The sequence below is a fragment of the Salvelinus alpinus genome, chromosome 29 (assembly GCF_045679555.1).
Source record: "Salvelinus alpinus chromosome 29, SLU_Salpinus.1, whole genome shotgun sequence".
Lineage (NCBI taxonomy): Eukaryota > Metazoa > Chordata > Actinopteri > Salmoniformes > Salmonidae > Salvelinus > Salvelinus alpinus.
Genome location: NC_092114.1, coordinates 36,086,354 through 36,104,286, shown reverse-complemented (window position 1 = coordinate 36,104,286; position 17,933 = coordinate 36,086,354). Strand labels below are relative to the sequence as shown.

The 17,933-nt window shown below is 43.1% G+C and overlaps 1 protein-coding gene across 2 annotated transcripts in view; it reads left to right on the top strand.

Moving 5' to 3' along the window:
- Positions 1-12,932: 12,932 nt before the first annotated feature.
- Positions 12,933-17,933, top strand: part of LOC139558598 (zinc finger protein 516-like) — a 34,886-nt gene continuing 29,885 nt past the window's right edge. Inside the window, exon 1 of one of the 2 annotated variants that reach the window (XM_071373827.1) lies at positions 12,933-13,059. The gene's annotated coding sequence lies outside the window, so the exon portion shown is untranslated. Of the gene's footprint in view, positions 13,060-13,079; positions 13,629-17,933 lie in introns of those variants that run through there. The other variant, XM_071373826.1, reaches the window with a different exon arrangement.

Below are 17,933 nucleotides of genomic sequence, written 5' to 3'. Positions count from 1 at the left end.
CTTGAAGCTCTCAACATGCTCCACTACAGCCCCGTCAATGAGAATGGGGGTGTGCTCGGTCCTCCTTTTCCTGTAGTCCACAATCATCTCCTTTGTCTTGATCACGTTGAGGGAGAGGTTGTTGTCCTTGCACCACACGGTCAGGTCTTTGACCTCCGTATAGGCTGTCTCATCGTTGTCGGTGATCAGGCCTACCACTGTTGTGTAATCAGCAAACTTGATGGTGTTGGAGTCGTGCCTGGCCATGCAGTCATGAGTGAACAGGGAGTACAGGAGGGGGCTGAGCACGCACCCCTGAGGAGCCCCCGTGTTGAAGATCAGCGTGGCGGATGTGTTGTTACCTACCCTTACCACCTGGGGGTGGCCCGTCAGGAAATCCAGGATCGAGTTGCAGAGGGAGGTGTTTAGTCCCAGGGTCGAGCTTTAAGGGCACTATGGTTTTGAACGCTGAGCTGTAGTCAATGAATAACATTCTCACATAGGTGTTCATTTTGTCCAGGTGGGAAAGGGCAGTGAGGTAGTGCGTTCTCAATTGCGTCATCTGTTGGTGCTGTATGCAAATTGGAGTGGGTCTAGTGTTTCTGGGATAATGGTGTTGATGTGTGCCATGACCAGCCTTTCAAAGCATTTCATGGCTACAGACGTGAGTGCTACGGGTCGGTAGTCATTTAGGTAGGTTACCTTAGTGTTGGGCACAGGGACTATGGTGGTCTGCTTGGAACATGTTCAGTCGTGTGGATTGACATGCATATTATTAATATTAGCTCTCTGTGTACATCCAAGGGCCAGCCATGCTGCCCTGTTCTGAGCCAATTGCAATTTACCTAAGTCCTTTTCTGTGGCACCTGACCACACGACTGAACAGTAGTCAAGGTGCGACAAAACTAGGTCCTGTAGGACCTGCTTTGTTGATAGTGTTGTTAGGAAGACAAGCATCGCTTTATTATGGACAGACTTCTCCCCATCTTCCCTACTACTGTATCAATATGTTTTGACCATGACAGTTTACAATCTAAGGTTACTCCAAGCAGTTTAGTCATCTTAACTTGCTCAATTTCCACATTATTTATTACAAGATTTAGTTGAGGTTTAGGGTTTAGTGAATGTTTTGTCCCAAATACAATGCTTTTAGTTTTAGAAATATTTAGGACTAACTTATTCCTTGCCACCCACTCTGAAACTAACTGCAGCTCTTTGCTGAGTGTTGCAGTAATTTCAGTCATTGTAGTAGCTGACGTGTTGAGTCATCCGCATACATAGACACTCTGGCTTTACTCAAAGTCAGTGATATGTCGTTTAGTAAAAATTGAAAAAAGCAAGGGACATAAACAGCTACCCTGGGGAATTCCTGATTCTACCTGGATTATGTTTGAGAGGCTTCCATTAAAGAACACCCTCTGTGTTCTGTTATACAAGTAACTCTTAATCGGTATGATTCTGATTTTGTGTGTGTCAACAGCGCAAAAGGAGAAAGCGCTGTGGCTCAACAAGATGTCGACATATGATGTGGAAAGCTATGATTTTCAGAGTAGGGCACTGGTTGTGTCATCTCTGGTGTTCGTTGGACATAGAGGCTGTGTGGTTTAGGGATAGCATTCCAGGGGTGGTAGACACACGTCGATTGAATCGAATGATAGGGTTCCTTCCTTCCGTCTATCAATATTACTGTCATTTGATGAAGTGGTTCTCCCAACTTGTGTAAAACTTGGGTGTGTGGTATATGCGGTGAGAGACCGTATGTACACTGTTGCAGTGTACGGTCACAAATGGTAAAAAGTTTGGTCACGTGGCAAGTGTTTGTCGAAGTAATAAATATGTAGTAGTTGAAGAGTCAGTTGAAGCATGTTGTTTTAACTGTGATGACAATCACGTTTCCGGAATGCCCTGTACAGATGGATGTCACAGTAGCTAGGATCAGGACCATCCAGCAGGTCTCCTATGTGGAGGCAGTGAAAATAGCTGTAGGAGTGAGTAGAGAGGAGATGGTAGTGGATGTCCCACAGTCTGCAGTGAATGACATGCAGGAGAAGGATCCCAACATACTAATAAGAATTTGTTCCGTTTATAGTGCAAATTCTAAATTGCACTAGTCAAACGAATAAAAAAATTGAAGACGCTAGACATTGTGAAGGCGGCAAATAGATTTCTGTATCTCCAGGACTTTACAGCCGGAATGTTACAGGGAGCACTGAATGAAGAGGTTCCCCCCTCCCAGGTTCCTGAGCCTGTGTAGGGATCTGAATAGTACAGTTTTTGTTTGAAATTCAGTAAGGCAGGTTTGGTTAGAATTGACTGCTGTTTAACATTGTGTGTGTTGAGTGAAATTCATATTTAAAGACATTGTAGCCATTCTTTGCATAACGCTCAGTCCAGCTATAGTAGTTTACTAAACTATGCTGTCCAATTCAGGCCTGGGCCAAAGCAAAGAAAATGGACTCTGTAGCAGACCAGCAATCTCGATTTAAGGAAGCTAAATCAAGCTACTTTTTAAGCTCCATCTCTGATACTGCTGGTGATGCTTCAAAATGTTGGAAAACAGCAAATGCACTGAAGCGTATAAATTAATCTTCTTCCCTGCCTAAGCAAGTTCTGTCTGACTCTGGCATCATAACTGAGAAGAATGGGATAAGTGATGCTTTTAATCATCATTTTATCTCGGTAGGCTTTTTATTAGAGAGAAACGGTGGTGTAGTTGACCCTGGTCAGTCAATCGACTGCTCTTTCCTCTGCCAGCTTCTAGCTGACTCGACGGTTAACCTGTCAACTTCTAGTGAATCTTTGTTTTCATTTCTACAATTTACTATCTGTGATGTGCTAGATGCCTTAAGATTGAGGTAAAACAAAATTCACTGGGGCTTACATGCTTGATCCATTTTTTGCTGCAGCTCTCTGCCCCCCTAAATGCAGAATCATTAACCCATATTCTTTACCTGACGATTATATCTGGTACTATCCCCAAGGTTTGGAAGGTGGCCCATGTACTCCCCCTTCACAAAGGGTGTGACCTAAATAATTATCGCAATATTTCTAAACTTTCTTGCCTAGCTAAAATATTAGAATCCTTGATTAATTCTCAGCTTAGATATTTTTTAAATCTTTGATATATATTGTAAATGTACATCAGTTGGGTTTTAGACCAGGTCATAGCATCATCTCTGCTGCATCCCTGGTTATAAATTAGGTGGTTAACTGTATGGATTAAAAGCAACATTGTGCTGCCCTCTTCATTGACCTGTCAAAGGCTTTTGATACTGCTAGTCACTTATTGCTAATTCAGAGGCTTTCCTCAATTGGCCATGTAACTGGTTTAAAAATTACTTGACAGATAACTCAATATGTATCTACTGATGGTGTTTAATCAGGTTTCCTGGATATTACGAAAGGTGTCCCGCAGGGGTCGATTCTGGGTCCTGTACTTTTTACTGTTTACATTAACAATAACAACTTGTCTGTAAAACATTTTAACCTGCACTTGTATGCCGATAATACTGTTGAGTATGCAAAGGTTGACCAGGCTCTATCTGAACTACAGTCTGCCTTCATTGTATTACAGAAAACCTTTATTGACCTGAAATTAGTTTTGAATGCAGGTAAATCTTAGTAAACTCAGCAAAAAAATAAACATCCTTTTTTCAGGACCCTCTTTCAAAGATAACTCGTAAAAGTCCAAAACTTCACAGATCTTTATTGTAAAGGGTTTAAACACTGTTTACCATGCTTGTTCAATGAACCATAAACAATTAATGAACATGCACCTGTGGAACGGTCGATAAGACACTAACAGCTTACAGACAGTAGGCAATTAAGGTCACAGTTATGAAAACTTAGGACACTAAAGAGGCCTTTCTACTGACTCTGAAGAACACCAAAAGAAAGATGCCCAGGGTCCCTGCTCATCTGCGTGAACGTGCCTTAGACATGCTGCAAGGAGGCATGACGACTGCAGATGTGGTCAGGGCAATAAATTGCAATGTCCGTACTGTGAGACGCCTGAGACAGCGCTACAGGGAGACAGGACGGACAGCTGATCGTCCTCGCAGTGGCAGACCACTTGTAACAACACCTGCACAGGATGGGTACATCTGAACATCACACCTGCGGGACAGGTAAAGGATAGCAACAACTGCCCGAGTTACACCAGGAACGCACAATCCCTCCATCACTGCTCAGACTGTCTGCAATAGGCTGAGAGATGCTGGACTGAAGGCTTGTAGGCCTGTTGTAAGGCAGGTCCTCACCAGACATCACCGGCAACAACGTCGCCTATGGGCACAAACCCACCGTCGCTGGACCAGACAGGACTGGCAAAAAGTGCTCTTCACTGACGAGTCGCGGTTTTGCCTCACCAGGGGTGATGGATTCGTGTTTATCGTTGAAGGAATGAGCGTTACACCGAGGCCTGTACTCTGGAGTGGGATCGATTTGGAGGTGGAGGATCCGTCATGGTCTAGGGCGGTGTGTCACAGCATCATCGGACTGAGCTTGTTGTCATTGCAGGTAATCTCAATGCTGTGCGTTACAGGGAAGACATCCTCCTCCCTATGTGGTACCCTTCCTGCAGGCTCATCCTGACATGACCCTCCAGCATGACAATGCCACCAGCCATACTGCTCATTCTGTGCGTGATTTCCTGCAAGACAGGAATGTCAGTGTTCTGCCATGGCCAGCGAAGAGCCCGGATCTCAATCCCATTGAGCACGTCTGGGACCTGTTGGATCGGAGGGTGAGGGCTAGGGCCATTCCCCTCAGAACTTGGGAACTTGCAGGTGCCTTGGTGGAGAGTGGGGTAACATCTCACAGCAAGAACTGCCAAATCTGGTGCAGTCCATGAAGAGGAGATGCACTGCAGTACTTAATGCAGCTGGTGGCCACACCAGATACTGACTGTTTTAATTTTGACCCCTCCTTTTGTTCAGGGACACATTATTCCATTTCTGTTAGTCACATGTCTGCGGAACTTGTTCAGTTTATGTCTCAGTTGTTGAATATTGTTATTTTCATACAAATATTTACCCATATTAAGTTTGCTGAAAATAAACTCAGTTGACAGTGAAAGGACGTTTCTTTTTTTGCTGAGTTTATATGTGGTTCTCTAGAGCGCATTTTTAAAAAAGCATACGTACTTTGGACAGTATCCATATTGATCGTGTCCCTGCTTGCAAATATCTGGGCATCTGGATAAATGAAAAGCTGTCTTTTTAAAAAGCATATTGATGAGTTAGTTAAGAAGCTGAGAATAGAAAGGGGCTTCTGCTATAGAAATAGGTTCTGCCTCTCACTAAATACTAGAAAGTAGATTATTCAGTCGATGTTCCTATCGGTCCTAGACAATGGCGACATCATCGATATGAATGCAGCTGCCATTTCATTAAAGCCATTAGATGCAGTTTATCATCGTGCGCTGCGCTTTATTACGGGTGACATTTTTAGTACTCATCACTGCATTCCCCACCAGAAAGTTGGAATGACCTCTTTGATGTCACATAGGTTAATACATTGCTATGTTTTCATGTATAAAGCCCTTTTACAAAAAGTCCCACTGTACCTAACATCATTACTAAATTTTAGACATATGAGTTGCCACACCCTGTCTCTGGGATGGCTAAGTCTGGAAATGTGTTTGTTCTCTACTGAGTTGGGTACATTAAAGCTTTTAGTTTTCTTGCATCTTATTTGTGGAACAATCTTCAAAAGGTTATTGTATTTGATGTGCCTCTAGGGCCATTCAGAAAGCTGATTGAGGACCTTATTACTGATGAATATGAGGAATCAAGGTAAGACCCAGATGCAGACACGTTGAATAAACAATGGGTTAATAGTCCAAGGGGCGGGCAAGAGACAGGTCAAGGCAGGCAGGGGTCAATAATCCATAGACGGGGCAAGGGTACAGGTCAGCAGGCAGGCTCAGGGTCGGGGGCAGGTAGAGTGGTCAGGCAGGCTGGTACAGAGACGGGACAGGTGAGGGTCAATACCAGGAGGGCAAGAAAAAGAGACTAGGAAAAAATAGGAGCTGGTAAAACGCTGGTAAGCTTGACAAACAATACAAACTGGTAATAGACAGACAGAACACAGGGGATAATGGGGAAAATGGGAGACACCTGGAGGAGGGTGGAGACAATCACAAAGACAGGTGAAACAGATCAGGGCGTGACAGATGAATGCGTTTGTTTTTTATGTCCGTGTTTTTCTTTCTGCTTGCTTTTTGTATTTATATTGATGTATATATTTTTAGTAATTTCTGTAATTCAGGGCTCATCTGTAAAAGAAACCTTGGTCTCAGTGTGACTCCCTGATAAAATAAAGGTGAAGTAATTTAAGTTGTTGTTGCCTCATGTGTCTCAGGCCCTTTTTGATATCAGATTCAGAATGAATAATAACAAGATTTGTGGTAGTTTGAAAAGGTTTGATTCACCTTAGGCCAGGAGTGTTTACAATTCACATGATCCGACAAGAAAAAACCCAGCCCTATAGTCATTGCACAGATGAAAAGGGAAGCTATCTATAATTTAAATGTTTTTGTCATAGCCTCCAGATAGGACCCAGAGTTTTACCTGACAAGGTAATGAGATCAGGGGGAAAAAAACGTAAGAATACCTTCCTGATATTGTGTCCGGAATATAAATATATATGTGTATGATGGTGTGTGTGGACAGTATATTAATAGGAAAGGTGTGTGAGGGTCTTTGTACAGCAAGTAAGTCAAACTCAATCACTGTGGTGGACTTTTGGTGGAGGGACCAAACTGAGTGTTGCTAGTAAGTAGTCAATACTATACACATACAACAATTTCAAAGATTTTACTGAGTTACTGTTCATAAGGAAATCAGTCAATTGAAATAAATCGACTAGGCCTACTCTGTGGATTTCACATGACTGGGCAGGGGCGCAGCCATGGGTGGTCCTGGGAAGGCATAGGCCCACCCACCTTGGAGCCAGGCACAGCCAATCAGAATTAGTATTTCCCCACAAAAGGGCTTTATTACAGACATAAATTCTCCTCAGTTCATCAGCTGTCCAGGTGGCTGGTCTCAGACGATCCTGCAGGTGAAGAACCCAGATGTGGAGTTCTTGGGCTGGCGTGGTTATACATGGTCTGCGGTTCTGAGGCCGGTTGGACGTTCTGCCACTCTAAAATGACGGAGGCGGCTTATGGTAGAGAAATGAACATTAAATTATCTGGCAACAGCTCTGCTCGACATTCCTGCAGTCAGCATGCCAATTTCACGCTCCCCCAAAACTTAGACACATTGTGTTGTTTCACGAAACTGCACATTTTAAGAGTGGCCTTGTATTGTCCCCAGCACAAGGGGCACCTGTGTAATGATCATGCTGTTAAATCAGGTTCTTGATATTCCACACCTGTCACGTGGATGGATTATCTTTGCAAAGAAGAAATGCTCACGAACAGGGATGTAAACTAATTTCTGCACAGAATTGGAGAGAAATAAGCTTTTTTGTATGCACAGAAAATTTCTGGGATATTTTATTTCAGCTCATGAAACATGGGACCAAAACTTCACATGTTGCGTTTATATTTTTGTTTAGTACAGATTTAGACATTTAATATTTTAATTAACATCCTGGGACCTTTCCGATCCCCCACCCACATAGAGCATTCCAATGTTGTCCATGATCATCCAGTTATGGGGTAAGACTTAAAACATAAGAGAAATCTCTTCTCTACTTTGCATTCAAAAGTTATGGATATGCATCTCCGCACTTGGTGTGAGATCTGTATAGGCCTTCAACAGTACAGTATATGATAGTTGTCCAACTGTATAACCAAAAGCTAGTATTCAACAGCATATAATAACAACCTATGCCAAGCATGCCTAACCAACTTGTCTTATTCTGAAATCTGAACTTAGTTTATCACTTTTCATGAATCAATCATGAATCAATCAATCGTTTAGTGTTGATATTACTGAAAGAGAGTGACCCGGCTCTACGTGTTTGTTGGTTTGTGACCCACTGACACCGCCCCCGGTTAGAGGGGAATAAGGCAACCCGAGAGTTGACACACACATTAACTTTCTTTATACACACTGGAGATGAACATGGAGGTGAACATGGGGATGGTTCTGTAAAGATACAGAGAATGAAGGAACAAAGAATATTCACATACAGGCTAGAATATGCCAGATGAGGCTCCTCAGAGGAGGAAGGGGAGGACCATCCTCCTCAGTGAATTTCAGAAAAATGTAAATAGTGAATCATAAAAAAAGTTATCCTTTTTAGATAAAACTATACTACAGTTGAAGTCAGAAGTTTACATGCACTTAGGAGTCATTAAAACTCGTTTTTCAACCACTCCACAAATTTCTTGTTAACAAACTATAGTTTTGTTAAGTCGGTTAGGACATCTACTTTGTGCATGACACATGTAATTTTTCCAACAATTGTTTACAGACAGATTATTTCACTGTATCACAATTCCAGTGGGTCAGAAGTTTACAAACACTAAGTTGACTGTGCATTTAAACAGCTTGGAAAATTCCAGAAAATGATGTCATGGCTTTAGAAGCTTCTGATAGGCTAATTGACATTTGAGTCAATTTGAGTCAATTGGAGGTGTACCTGTGGATGTATTTCAAGGCCTACCTTCAAACTAAGTGCCTATTTGCTTGGCATAATAGGAAAATCAAAAGAAATCAGCCAAGACCTCAGAAACAAAATTGTAGACCTCCACAAGTCTGGTTCATCCTTGGGAGCAATTTCCAAACGCCTGAAGGTACCACATTCATCTGTACAAACAATAGTACGCAAGTATAAACATCATGGGACCACGCAGCCATCATACCGATCAGGAAGGAGACGCGTTCTGTCTCCTAGAGATGAACGTACTTTGGTGCGAAAAGTGCAAATCAATCCCAGAACAACAGCAAAGTACCTTGTGAAGATCCTGGAGGAAACGGGTACAAAAGTATCGATATCCACAGTAAAACGAGTCCTATATCGACATAACCTGAAAGGCCGCTCAGCAAGGAAGAAGCCACTGCTCCAAAACCGCCATAAAAAAGGCCAGACTACGGTTTGCAACTGCACATGGGGACAAAGATGGTACTTTTTTGAGAATTGTCCTCTGGTCTGATGAAACAAAAATATAACTGTTTGGCCAGAATGACCATCGTTATGTTTGGAGGAAAAGGGGGGATGCACGCAAGCCGAAGAACACCATCCCAACCGTGAAGCACAGGGGTGGCAGTATCATGTTGTGGGGTTGCTTTGCTGCAGGAGGGACTGATGCATTTCACAAAATAGATCGCATCATGAGGGAGGAAAATTATGTGGATATATTGAACAACATCTCAAGACATCAGTCGGGAAGTTAAAGCTTGGTAGCAAATGGTTCTTCCAAATGGACAATGACCCCAAGCATACTTCCAAAGTTGTGGCAAAATGGCGTCAGGACAACAAAGTCAAGGTGTTGCAGTGGCCATCACAAAGCCCTGACCTCAATCCTATAGAAAATTTGTAGGCAGAACTGAAAAAGCATGTGCGAGCAAGGAGGCCTACAAACCTGACTCTGTTACACCAGCTCTGTCAGGAGGAATGGGCCAAAATTCACCCAACTTATTGTGGGAAGCTTGTGGAAGGCTACCCAAAATAGTTGACACAAGTTAAACCAATGCTACCAAATGTCAAATTAAATGTCAGGAATTGTGAAAGCCAAATACATTTAAACTCAGGTTAAGGTAAACTTACGACTGTAGATGCCAGAATGAATTATCCAGGGATCAAGCTGTTTCTATGTGGCTGCCATGAACGTTTATTTTTCATCCTTTATTTAACTAGGCAAGTCAGTTAAGAACAAATTCTTATTTACAATGACGGCCTACCCCTGCCAAACCCTAACCCGGACGACACTGGGCCAATTGTGCGCCACCCTATGGGACACCCAATCGCGGCCGATTGTGATACAGCCTGGAATCAAACCAGGGTTTGTAGTGACGCCTCTAGCACTGAGATGCAATACCTTAGACCTCTGCGCCATTCGGGAGACCAAGTGAACTGTGTTTGCATGTGATCAGGGGTGTATTAATTATGCGGATTCTGTTGAAAAAAAAATCCTAAACGGAAGCAAATGAAACGGGGGATAAACATACATGAATGTGTCCAATTGAAACTCTTGCTTGCAACTGTTGGACTAATGATTACACCCTAGATCAGCTTGATGCAGGCAAGATTGTGCAAGGCGCTATTGAATGTGTCTGTCACTTTGTCATACTCAAATTTCTCTCGACCTGTGCACCTACGTTGTAAACTTACATTCATAGGTTGGGTAGTAGCAACCTCATGATGGGTACAGGGAACATTTTAGTATCATGTAGTAGCCTAAACCTATCGATGTTACATTGAGCTGGATGAATAGAATACGAATGACGGTCATCCAATATGCTGTAATTGAAATAAGGCCATGCTCATTAAAAAAATGACCATCCTCCTTCATCTTAAACGGCACCGACCACCACTGATACCACCACTATTCATCCAGAGTACGATAATATGGGATACACTCTTAGAAAAAAGGGTTCCAAAAGGGTTCTGCGGCTGTTCCCATAGAACAACCCTTTTTGGTTCCAGTTACAACCCCTTTTGGTTCCAGGTAGAACTCTCTGTGGATAGGGTTCTATATGGAACCAAAAAGGGTTCTACCTTGAACCAAAAGGGTTCTACCTGGAACCAAAAGTGGTTCTTCAATGGGTTCTCCTATGGGGACAGCCAAAGAACCCCTTTTGGTTCTAGATAGCACCTTTTTTTCTAAGAGTGTATGGGACAGAACAACAAGGACTGTATCTAATGATGACCTAAATACCATGTATTACATAGTAACACCGGATTAATAACTAGCATGACAAAAGCACAGGAAGAATAATGGCAAGGACTGTATATTATACAAATAGTAAGCTATTGCACAGCAACACACACGCGCAAGGACTGTTTAAATATATAGGAAGTAGTAAACAGTGAATAATCACTGCAGACAATATCAGTAGTAACATAATAACAGGAATGAGAAATGTATAGAATACTGCTACTCTAGCTCATACTACACTGGTAACAACAGGGACAATTTACTTTGTAATCATGCACCTATGTCCACCCACGCCATGAGTGCATGGGAGTAGTCTGATTGGCTGAAGCCACGAGCTGGAGGTGAACGATATCTCTCACATGAGGGGGAGAACTAGACTATGCAGCGCTAGACAAACATAAACAACTACACACACGCTGGAAATTAGTCCGACAGCGTCCTTGCCAGGGAGATTCTGTAACAGCCACCCCTAAATACTGTACAGTGCCTTCAGAAAGTATTCAGATCCCTTGACTTTTTCCAAATGTTGTTACTTTACAGCCTTATTCTAAAATATATATATTTTTTAAATCCTCCGCAATCTACACACAATACCCCATAATGACAAAGCGAAAACAGATGTTTGAAATTTTTGCAAATGTATTAAAAATAAAAACAGAAATACTTTATTTACATAAGTATTCAGACCCTTTGCTATGAGACTCGAAATTGAGCTCGGGTGCATCCTGTTTCCATTGACCATCCTTGAGTTACTTCTACAACTTGATTGGAGTCCACCTGTGGTAAATTCAATTGATTGGACATGATTTGGAAAGGCACAAACCTGTCTATATAAGGTCCCACAATTGACAGTGCATGTCAGAGCAAAAACCAAGCCATGAGGTCGAAGGAATTGTCTGTAGAGCTGCGAGACAGGATTATGTTGAGGCACCGATCTATGAAGGGTACCAAAACTGCAGCAAAACTGCAGCATTGAACGTCCCCAAGAACACAGTGGCCTCCATCATTCTTAAATGGAAGACGTTTGTAACCCCCAAGGCTCTTCCTAGATCTGTCAGCCCAGCCAAACTGAGCAGTCGGGGGAGAAGGGCTTTGACCAATAACCCAACAGAGCTCTAGAGTTCCTCTGTGGAGATGGGAGAACCTTCCAGAAGGACAACCATCTCTGCAGCACTCCACCAATCAAGCCTTTATGGTAGAGTGGCCAGACAGAAGCCACCCCTCAGTAAAAGGCACATGACAGCCTGCTTGGAGTTTGCCAAAAGGCATCTAAAGACTCTCAGACCATGAGAAACAAGATTCTCTGGTCTGATGAAACCAAGATTGAACTCTTTGGCCTGAATGCCAAGTGTCACGTCTGGAGGAAACCTGACAACATCCCTACAGTGAAGCATGGTGGTGGCTGCATCATGCTGTGGGGATTTTTTTCAGCGGCAGGGACTGGGAGACTAGTCAGTATAGAGGCAATGATGAACGGAGCAATGTATAGAGAGATCCTTGATGAAAACCTGCTCCAGTGCTCTCAGGACCTCAGACTGGGGCGAAGGTTCACCTTCCAACAGGATAACGACCATAAGCACACAGCCAAGACAACGCAGGAGTGGCTTTGGGACAAGTCTCTGAATGTCTTTGAGTGGCCGAGCCAGAGCCCGGACTTGAACCCGATCAAACATCTCTGGAGAGACTTAAAAATAGCTGTGCAGCGACGCTCCCCATCCAACCTGACAGACCTTGAGAGGATCTGCAGAGAAGAATGAGAGAAACTCCCTAAATACAGGTGTGCCAAGGTTGTAGCATCATACCCAAGAAGACTCGAAGCTGTAATCGCTGCTAAAGGTGTATCAACAAAGTACAGAGTAAAGGGTCTGAATACTTATGTACTTATGTATATTACGCAATAAAATCTAAAAGCCTGTTTTCGTTTTGTCATTATGGGGCATTGTGTGTAGATTAATGAGGGGGGGAACTATTTAATCAATTTTAGAATAAGGCTAACGTAACAAAATGTGGAAAAAGTCAAGGGGTCTGAATACTTTCCGAATGCACTGTATAGGCTTGCTGTGAGTTGTTACTATGTTACGTGAGTCTGGGTAGCTAGCCTACTTTATTACACATTCAAAACAGAGATAACGTAACTATCCGCCACAGTGAAGGTGGCGTCACTTAGACATCTTCACTTTGATGCATGCCATCGATGCACAGCATCTAATTTATTCTGCCCTTGGGGTTTTAACAACGTACAGGTAGGTAAGATAATGCTTATAGGCAACCTACATTTACAAGCGTTATTTTTGGATGTCCGTGTACAGGCAGTGTGCAGGGATTATTTCAACAGCCAATTCAAATTAATAAATTAGATCAAATATAGCCTATTGTATTCACGACATGTTTTTGTATCTAGGCTACAGAAACTGCGGTCTGAAACACAGGGCGGAGCTTTAGCGCCTACTTTTTTTGTTATGATGCATTTTTGTCTGGAAGCCTATTGCTTGTACTGGTCGAGTACTAAGCCGATTCTATTTCAAGGGTAGCGAGTCGAAACGGGACATCGAGACCATGATTAAACGACCCGACGGAAACTTTGCACCCTGGGCACATTGAGAGCAGTAAGAAATCACGCCAGGAATTCATCGGGGAGCTAGCAGTAAGCTATAAACGTGTAATTGGAGGACTGTTCCCGATCAAATAATTTGACAACTTTCTACAGATGCATACTACTTTCATCGTGTTTTTTTATTATATATATATATTTTTTTACTGAAGTGTGTTGTTAGGCAACTGGAGGACACAACAAATTCGTTTAGGTCTTGGGGTAAGGGACTTTTTTAAACCTCTTTTACTACTGTATAAATATACATCTGTATAAAATAAACGACAGTTCGTATGCAAATATTTGCCATTGTTTTAATGATTGTTTTTAATGGTCCCACCAAAACGTTTGAGGAGGACAGTGCATTGTGGTGAAGAGGAGAGGGGATAAACAGTCCTTCAATGGTTAATGAATTCACAGTGCGAATGTAATGTTCAACAGGCAGTTTAGAAGGCTCTATAATATCTAGATCTATAATGTCTATTCTAGGCTACACTTGACTTGATTAGAGACATAGAATTTCATTTTTTACTTGACTTCTCAGATAACGAAAACAGGCTCACTCTGCTGGCACACAATTGCTTTCCATTGGTTTCTTTCTGTAGACCTATCTTATCCTTTTCACACTTATCTTTCTTTCTCTTTCCATTCCTAAGGCAGACTATTGGTGCTATCATCGTCAGTGCAAACTTGTGTTTGTGAGTGGCCCTAACAAAAGAGACAAGGCGTCTATTGTACAGGATCAGCGGCAGATTACTAGAATTCCTTTTCTCTCCACTCGCTCAATGGCTTCTTAGTCTACTCCATCTGGACTGCCTAAAAACCCACATTAGCAGTGGCAATAATATTTGTATGCCTTTGTCATTCTTCAGCCGTTGTTGCTGTTCAACCTTCTCACCACAGTATGTTGGACCTATAGAGAAGATATGGACAGTTAGGCAATAGACAGTTAGACCATCTCCATCCTGAGTTGTATTTCTGTATTGCAGATGTGTATCCTCACAGCATGCTGTGGAATGGTAGCCCAGGGACACAAAAACCCCACTATCAAATCTAAGTCTTGTCAAATAAAAATGGTTTGGATGACTTGCCTACTGGATAGGCCTACACTTTGAAAGAAAGCATAACAGTGTAGGCCTGATGCAGTCGAAATCAAGCTTGGCAGAATGGGATCTGATGTTTAGAGGTCTGTAATAGTAATGATGTGTATATAGATGGAGAGATATCTGTAGATGAATCTGGATGGTTGAAAAGACATACAGACAGACTATCTCCCGGCCATCAGACTGTTAAATAGTCACCACAAGCCAGCCTCCGCCCAGTACCCTGCCCTGAACTTAGTCACTGTTACAAGCTGGCTGCCACCCGGTACTCTACCGTGCACCTTACATAGTCATTGAACACTGGTCACTTTAATGATGTTTACATACTGTTTTACCCACTTCTTATGTATATACTGTATTCTAGTCAAGGCTCATCCTTAATAACTACTGCTGTACACACTATTTATATTCATATACTGTCCATAATGTCTATACACACCATCATATACAGTACAGTAAAAGCAAAAAAAGAAACATCCTCTCACTGTCAACTGCGTTTATTTTCAGCAAACTTAACATGTGTAAATATTTGTAAGAACATAAGATTCAACAACTGAGACATAAACTGAACAAGTTCCACAGATATGTGACTAACAGAAATGGAATAATGTGTTCCTGAACAAAGGGAGGGGGGGGTCAAAATCAAAAGTAACAGTGTGGCCACCAGCTGCATTAAGTACTGCAGTGTATCTCCTCATGGTCTGCACCAGATTTGCCAGTTCTTACTGTGAGATGTTACCCCACTCTTCCACCAAGGCACCTGCAAGTTCCCAGACATTTTTTGGGGGAATGGCCCTAGCCCTCACCCTCCGATCCAACAGGTCCCAGACGTGCTCAATGGGATTGAGATCCGGGCTCTTTGCTGTTCATGACAGAACACTGACATTCCTGTCTTGCAGGAAATCACGCACAGAACGAGCAGTATGGCTGGTGGCATTGTCATGCTGGAGGGTCATGTCAGGATGAGCCTGCAGGAAGGGTACCACATAAGGAGGATATCTTCCCTGTAACGCACAGCGTTGAGATTGCCTGCAATGACAACAAGCTCAGTCCGATGATGCTGTGACACACCGCCCAAGACCATGACGGACCCTCCACCTCCAAATCGATCCTACTCCAGAGTACAGGCCTCGGTGTAACGCTCATTCCTTTGACGATAAACGTGAATCCGATCATCACCCCTGGTGAGACAAAACCGCGACTCGTCAGTGAAGAGCACTTTTTGCCAGTCCTGTCTGGTCCAGCGACGGTTTGTGCCCATACGCGACGTTGTTGCCGGTGATGTCTGGTGAGGACCTGCCTTACAACAGGCCTACAAGCACTCAGTTCAGCCTATCTCAGCCTATTGCGGACAGTCTGAGCACTGATGGAGGGATTGTGCACTCCTGGTGTAATTCGGGCAGTTGTTGTTGCCATCCTGTACCTGTCCCGCAGGTGTGATATTCGGATGTACCGTCGTGTGCAGGTGTTTTTACTGCGAGGACGATCAGCTGTCCGTCCTGTCTCCCTGTAGCGCTGTCTCAGGCGTCTCACATTACGGACATGGCAAATATTGCCCTGGCCACATCTGCAGTCCTCATGCCTACTTGCAGCATGCCGAAGGCACGTTCACGCAGATGAGCAAGTACCCTGGGCATCTTTCTTTTGGTCCTTTTCAGAGTCAGTAGAAAGTGTCCTCTTTAGTGTCCTAAGTTTTCATAACTGTGACCTTAATTGCCTACCGTCTGTAAGCTGTTAGTGTCTTCAGGTGCATGATTGTTCCACGGGTGCATGTTCATTAATTGTTCATGGTTCATTGAATAAGCATGGTAAACAGTGTTTAAACCCTTTACAATGAAGGTCTGGGAAGTTATTTGGATTTTTACGAATTATCTTTGAAAGTTAAATTTTTTGCTGAGGTTATATATTTATATTCTGAACTCTGACATTGCTCCTTATGATATTTCTTAATTACTTTCTTATTCTTTTTTGATTTGTTTGTATTGTTCGGTATTACTTCACTGTTAGTATTTCGCTGCACGTGCGATAACATCTGCAAATATGTGTATGCGATCAATAACATTTTATTTGAATTGACAGACAAAGACAGACAGATATTCTAGGCAGACAGATTTAGACCAATATTGTAGGTAGACATGCAGGCAGATATATATATCTAGCGAGAGATATTCTACTACCACCGCTCCCTACACACACACACACACACACACACACACACACACACACACACACACACACACACACACACACACACACACACACACACACACACACACACACACACACACACACACACACACACACAAACACCATCCCCCCGTGTGTGGCCAACATGTGGAGAGGTAATCCGCTGCTATTAGGGTAATCTTCTCAGCATGGCCATCAATGGGGAGTATGCTCAGCAACTATCCGGCAGGCAGAGTATCGTCATCCCCGACAAAATTAGGGCCAAGGAAAAATGATTTAATCATACAGATTAAGTGGGAGAGACATGGGGGGGGGGGACATGGGAGAGACATGGGGGGGGGAGACATGGCGGACAGAGGTTGTTTGTTGAGATTTTTGAGTTATATGGTTTATCTTGAAAAAGTTGTTTTTTAATCATGTAGGAAGGTAGGCTCTTGAAATCATGTAGGAAGGTAGGATCTTGAAATCATGTAGGAAGGTAGGATCTTGAAATCATGTAGGAATGTAGGATCTTGAAATCATTGCATTCATGTGCTATTCCCATGATGGGGGTATTCATGACGTTTAGTGCTACGGTCAATGTATGATACCGGACAACCTGCTATGCTACAGGACAACCTGCTATGGCACAGGACAACCTGCTATGGTACAGGACAACCTGCTATGCTACAGGACAACCTGCTATGCTACAGGACAACTTGCTATGCTACAGGACAACCTGTTATGGTACAGGACAACCTGTTATGCTACAGGACAACCTGCTATGGTACAGGACAACCTGCTATGGTACAGGACAACCTGTTATGCTACAGGACAACCTGCTATGCTACAGGACAACCTGCTATGCTACAGGACAACCTGCTATGCTACAGGATAACCTGCTATGGTACAGGACAACCTGCTATGCTACAGGATAACCTGCTATGGTACAGGACAACCTGCTATGCTACAGGACAACATGCTATGCTACAGGACAACCTGCTATGCTACAGGACAACCTGCTATGGTACAGGACAACCTGCTATGGTACAGGACAACCTGCTATGCTACAGGATAACCTGCTATGGTACAGGACAACCTGCTATGCTACAGGACAACCTGCTATGCTACAGGACAACCTGCTATGCTACAGGACAACATGCTATGGTACAGGACAACCTGCTATGCTACAGGACAACCTGCTATGCTACAGGACAACCTGCTATGCTACAGGACAACCAACTTGCTATGCTACAGG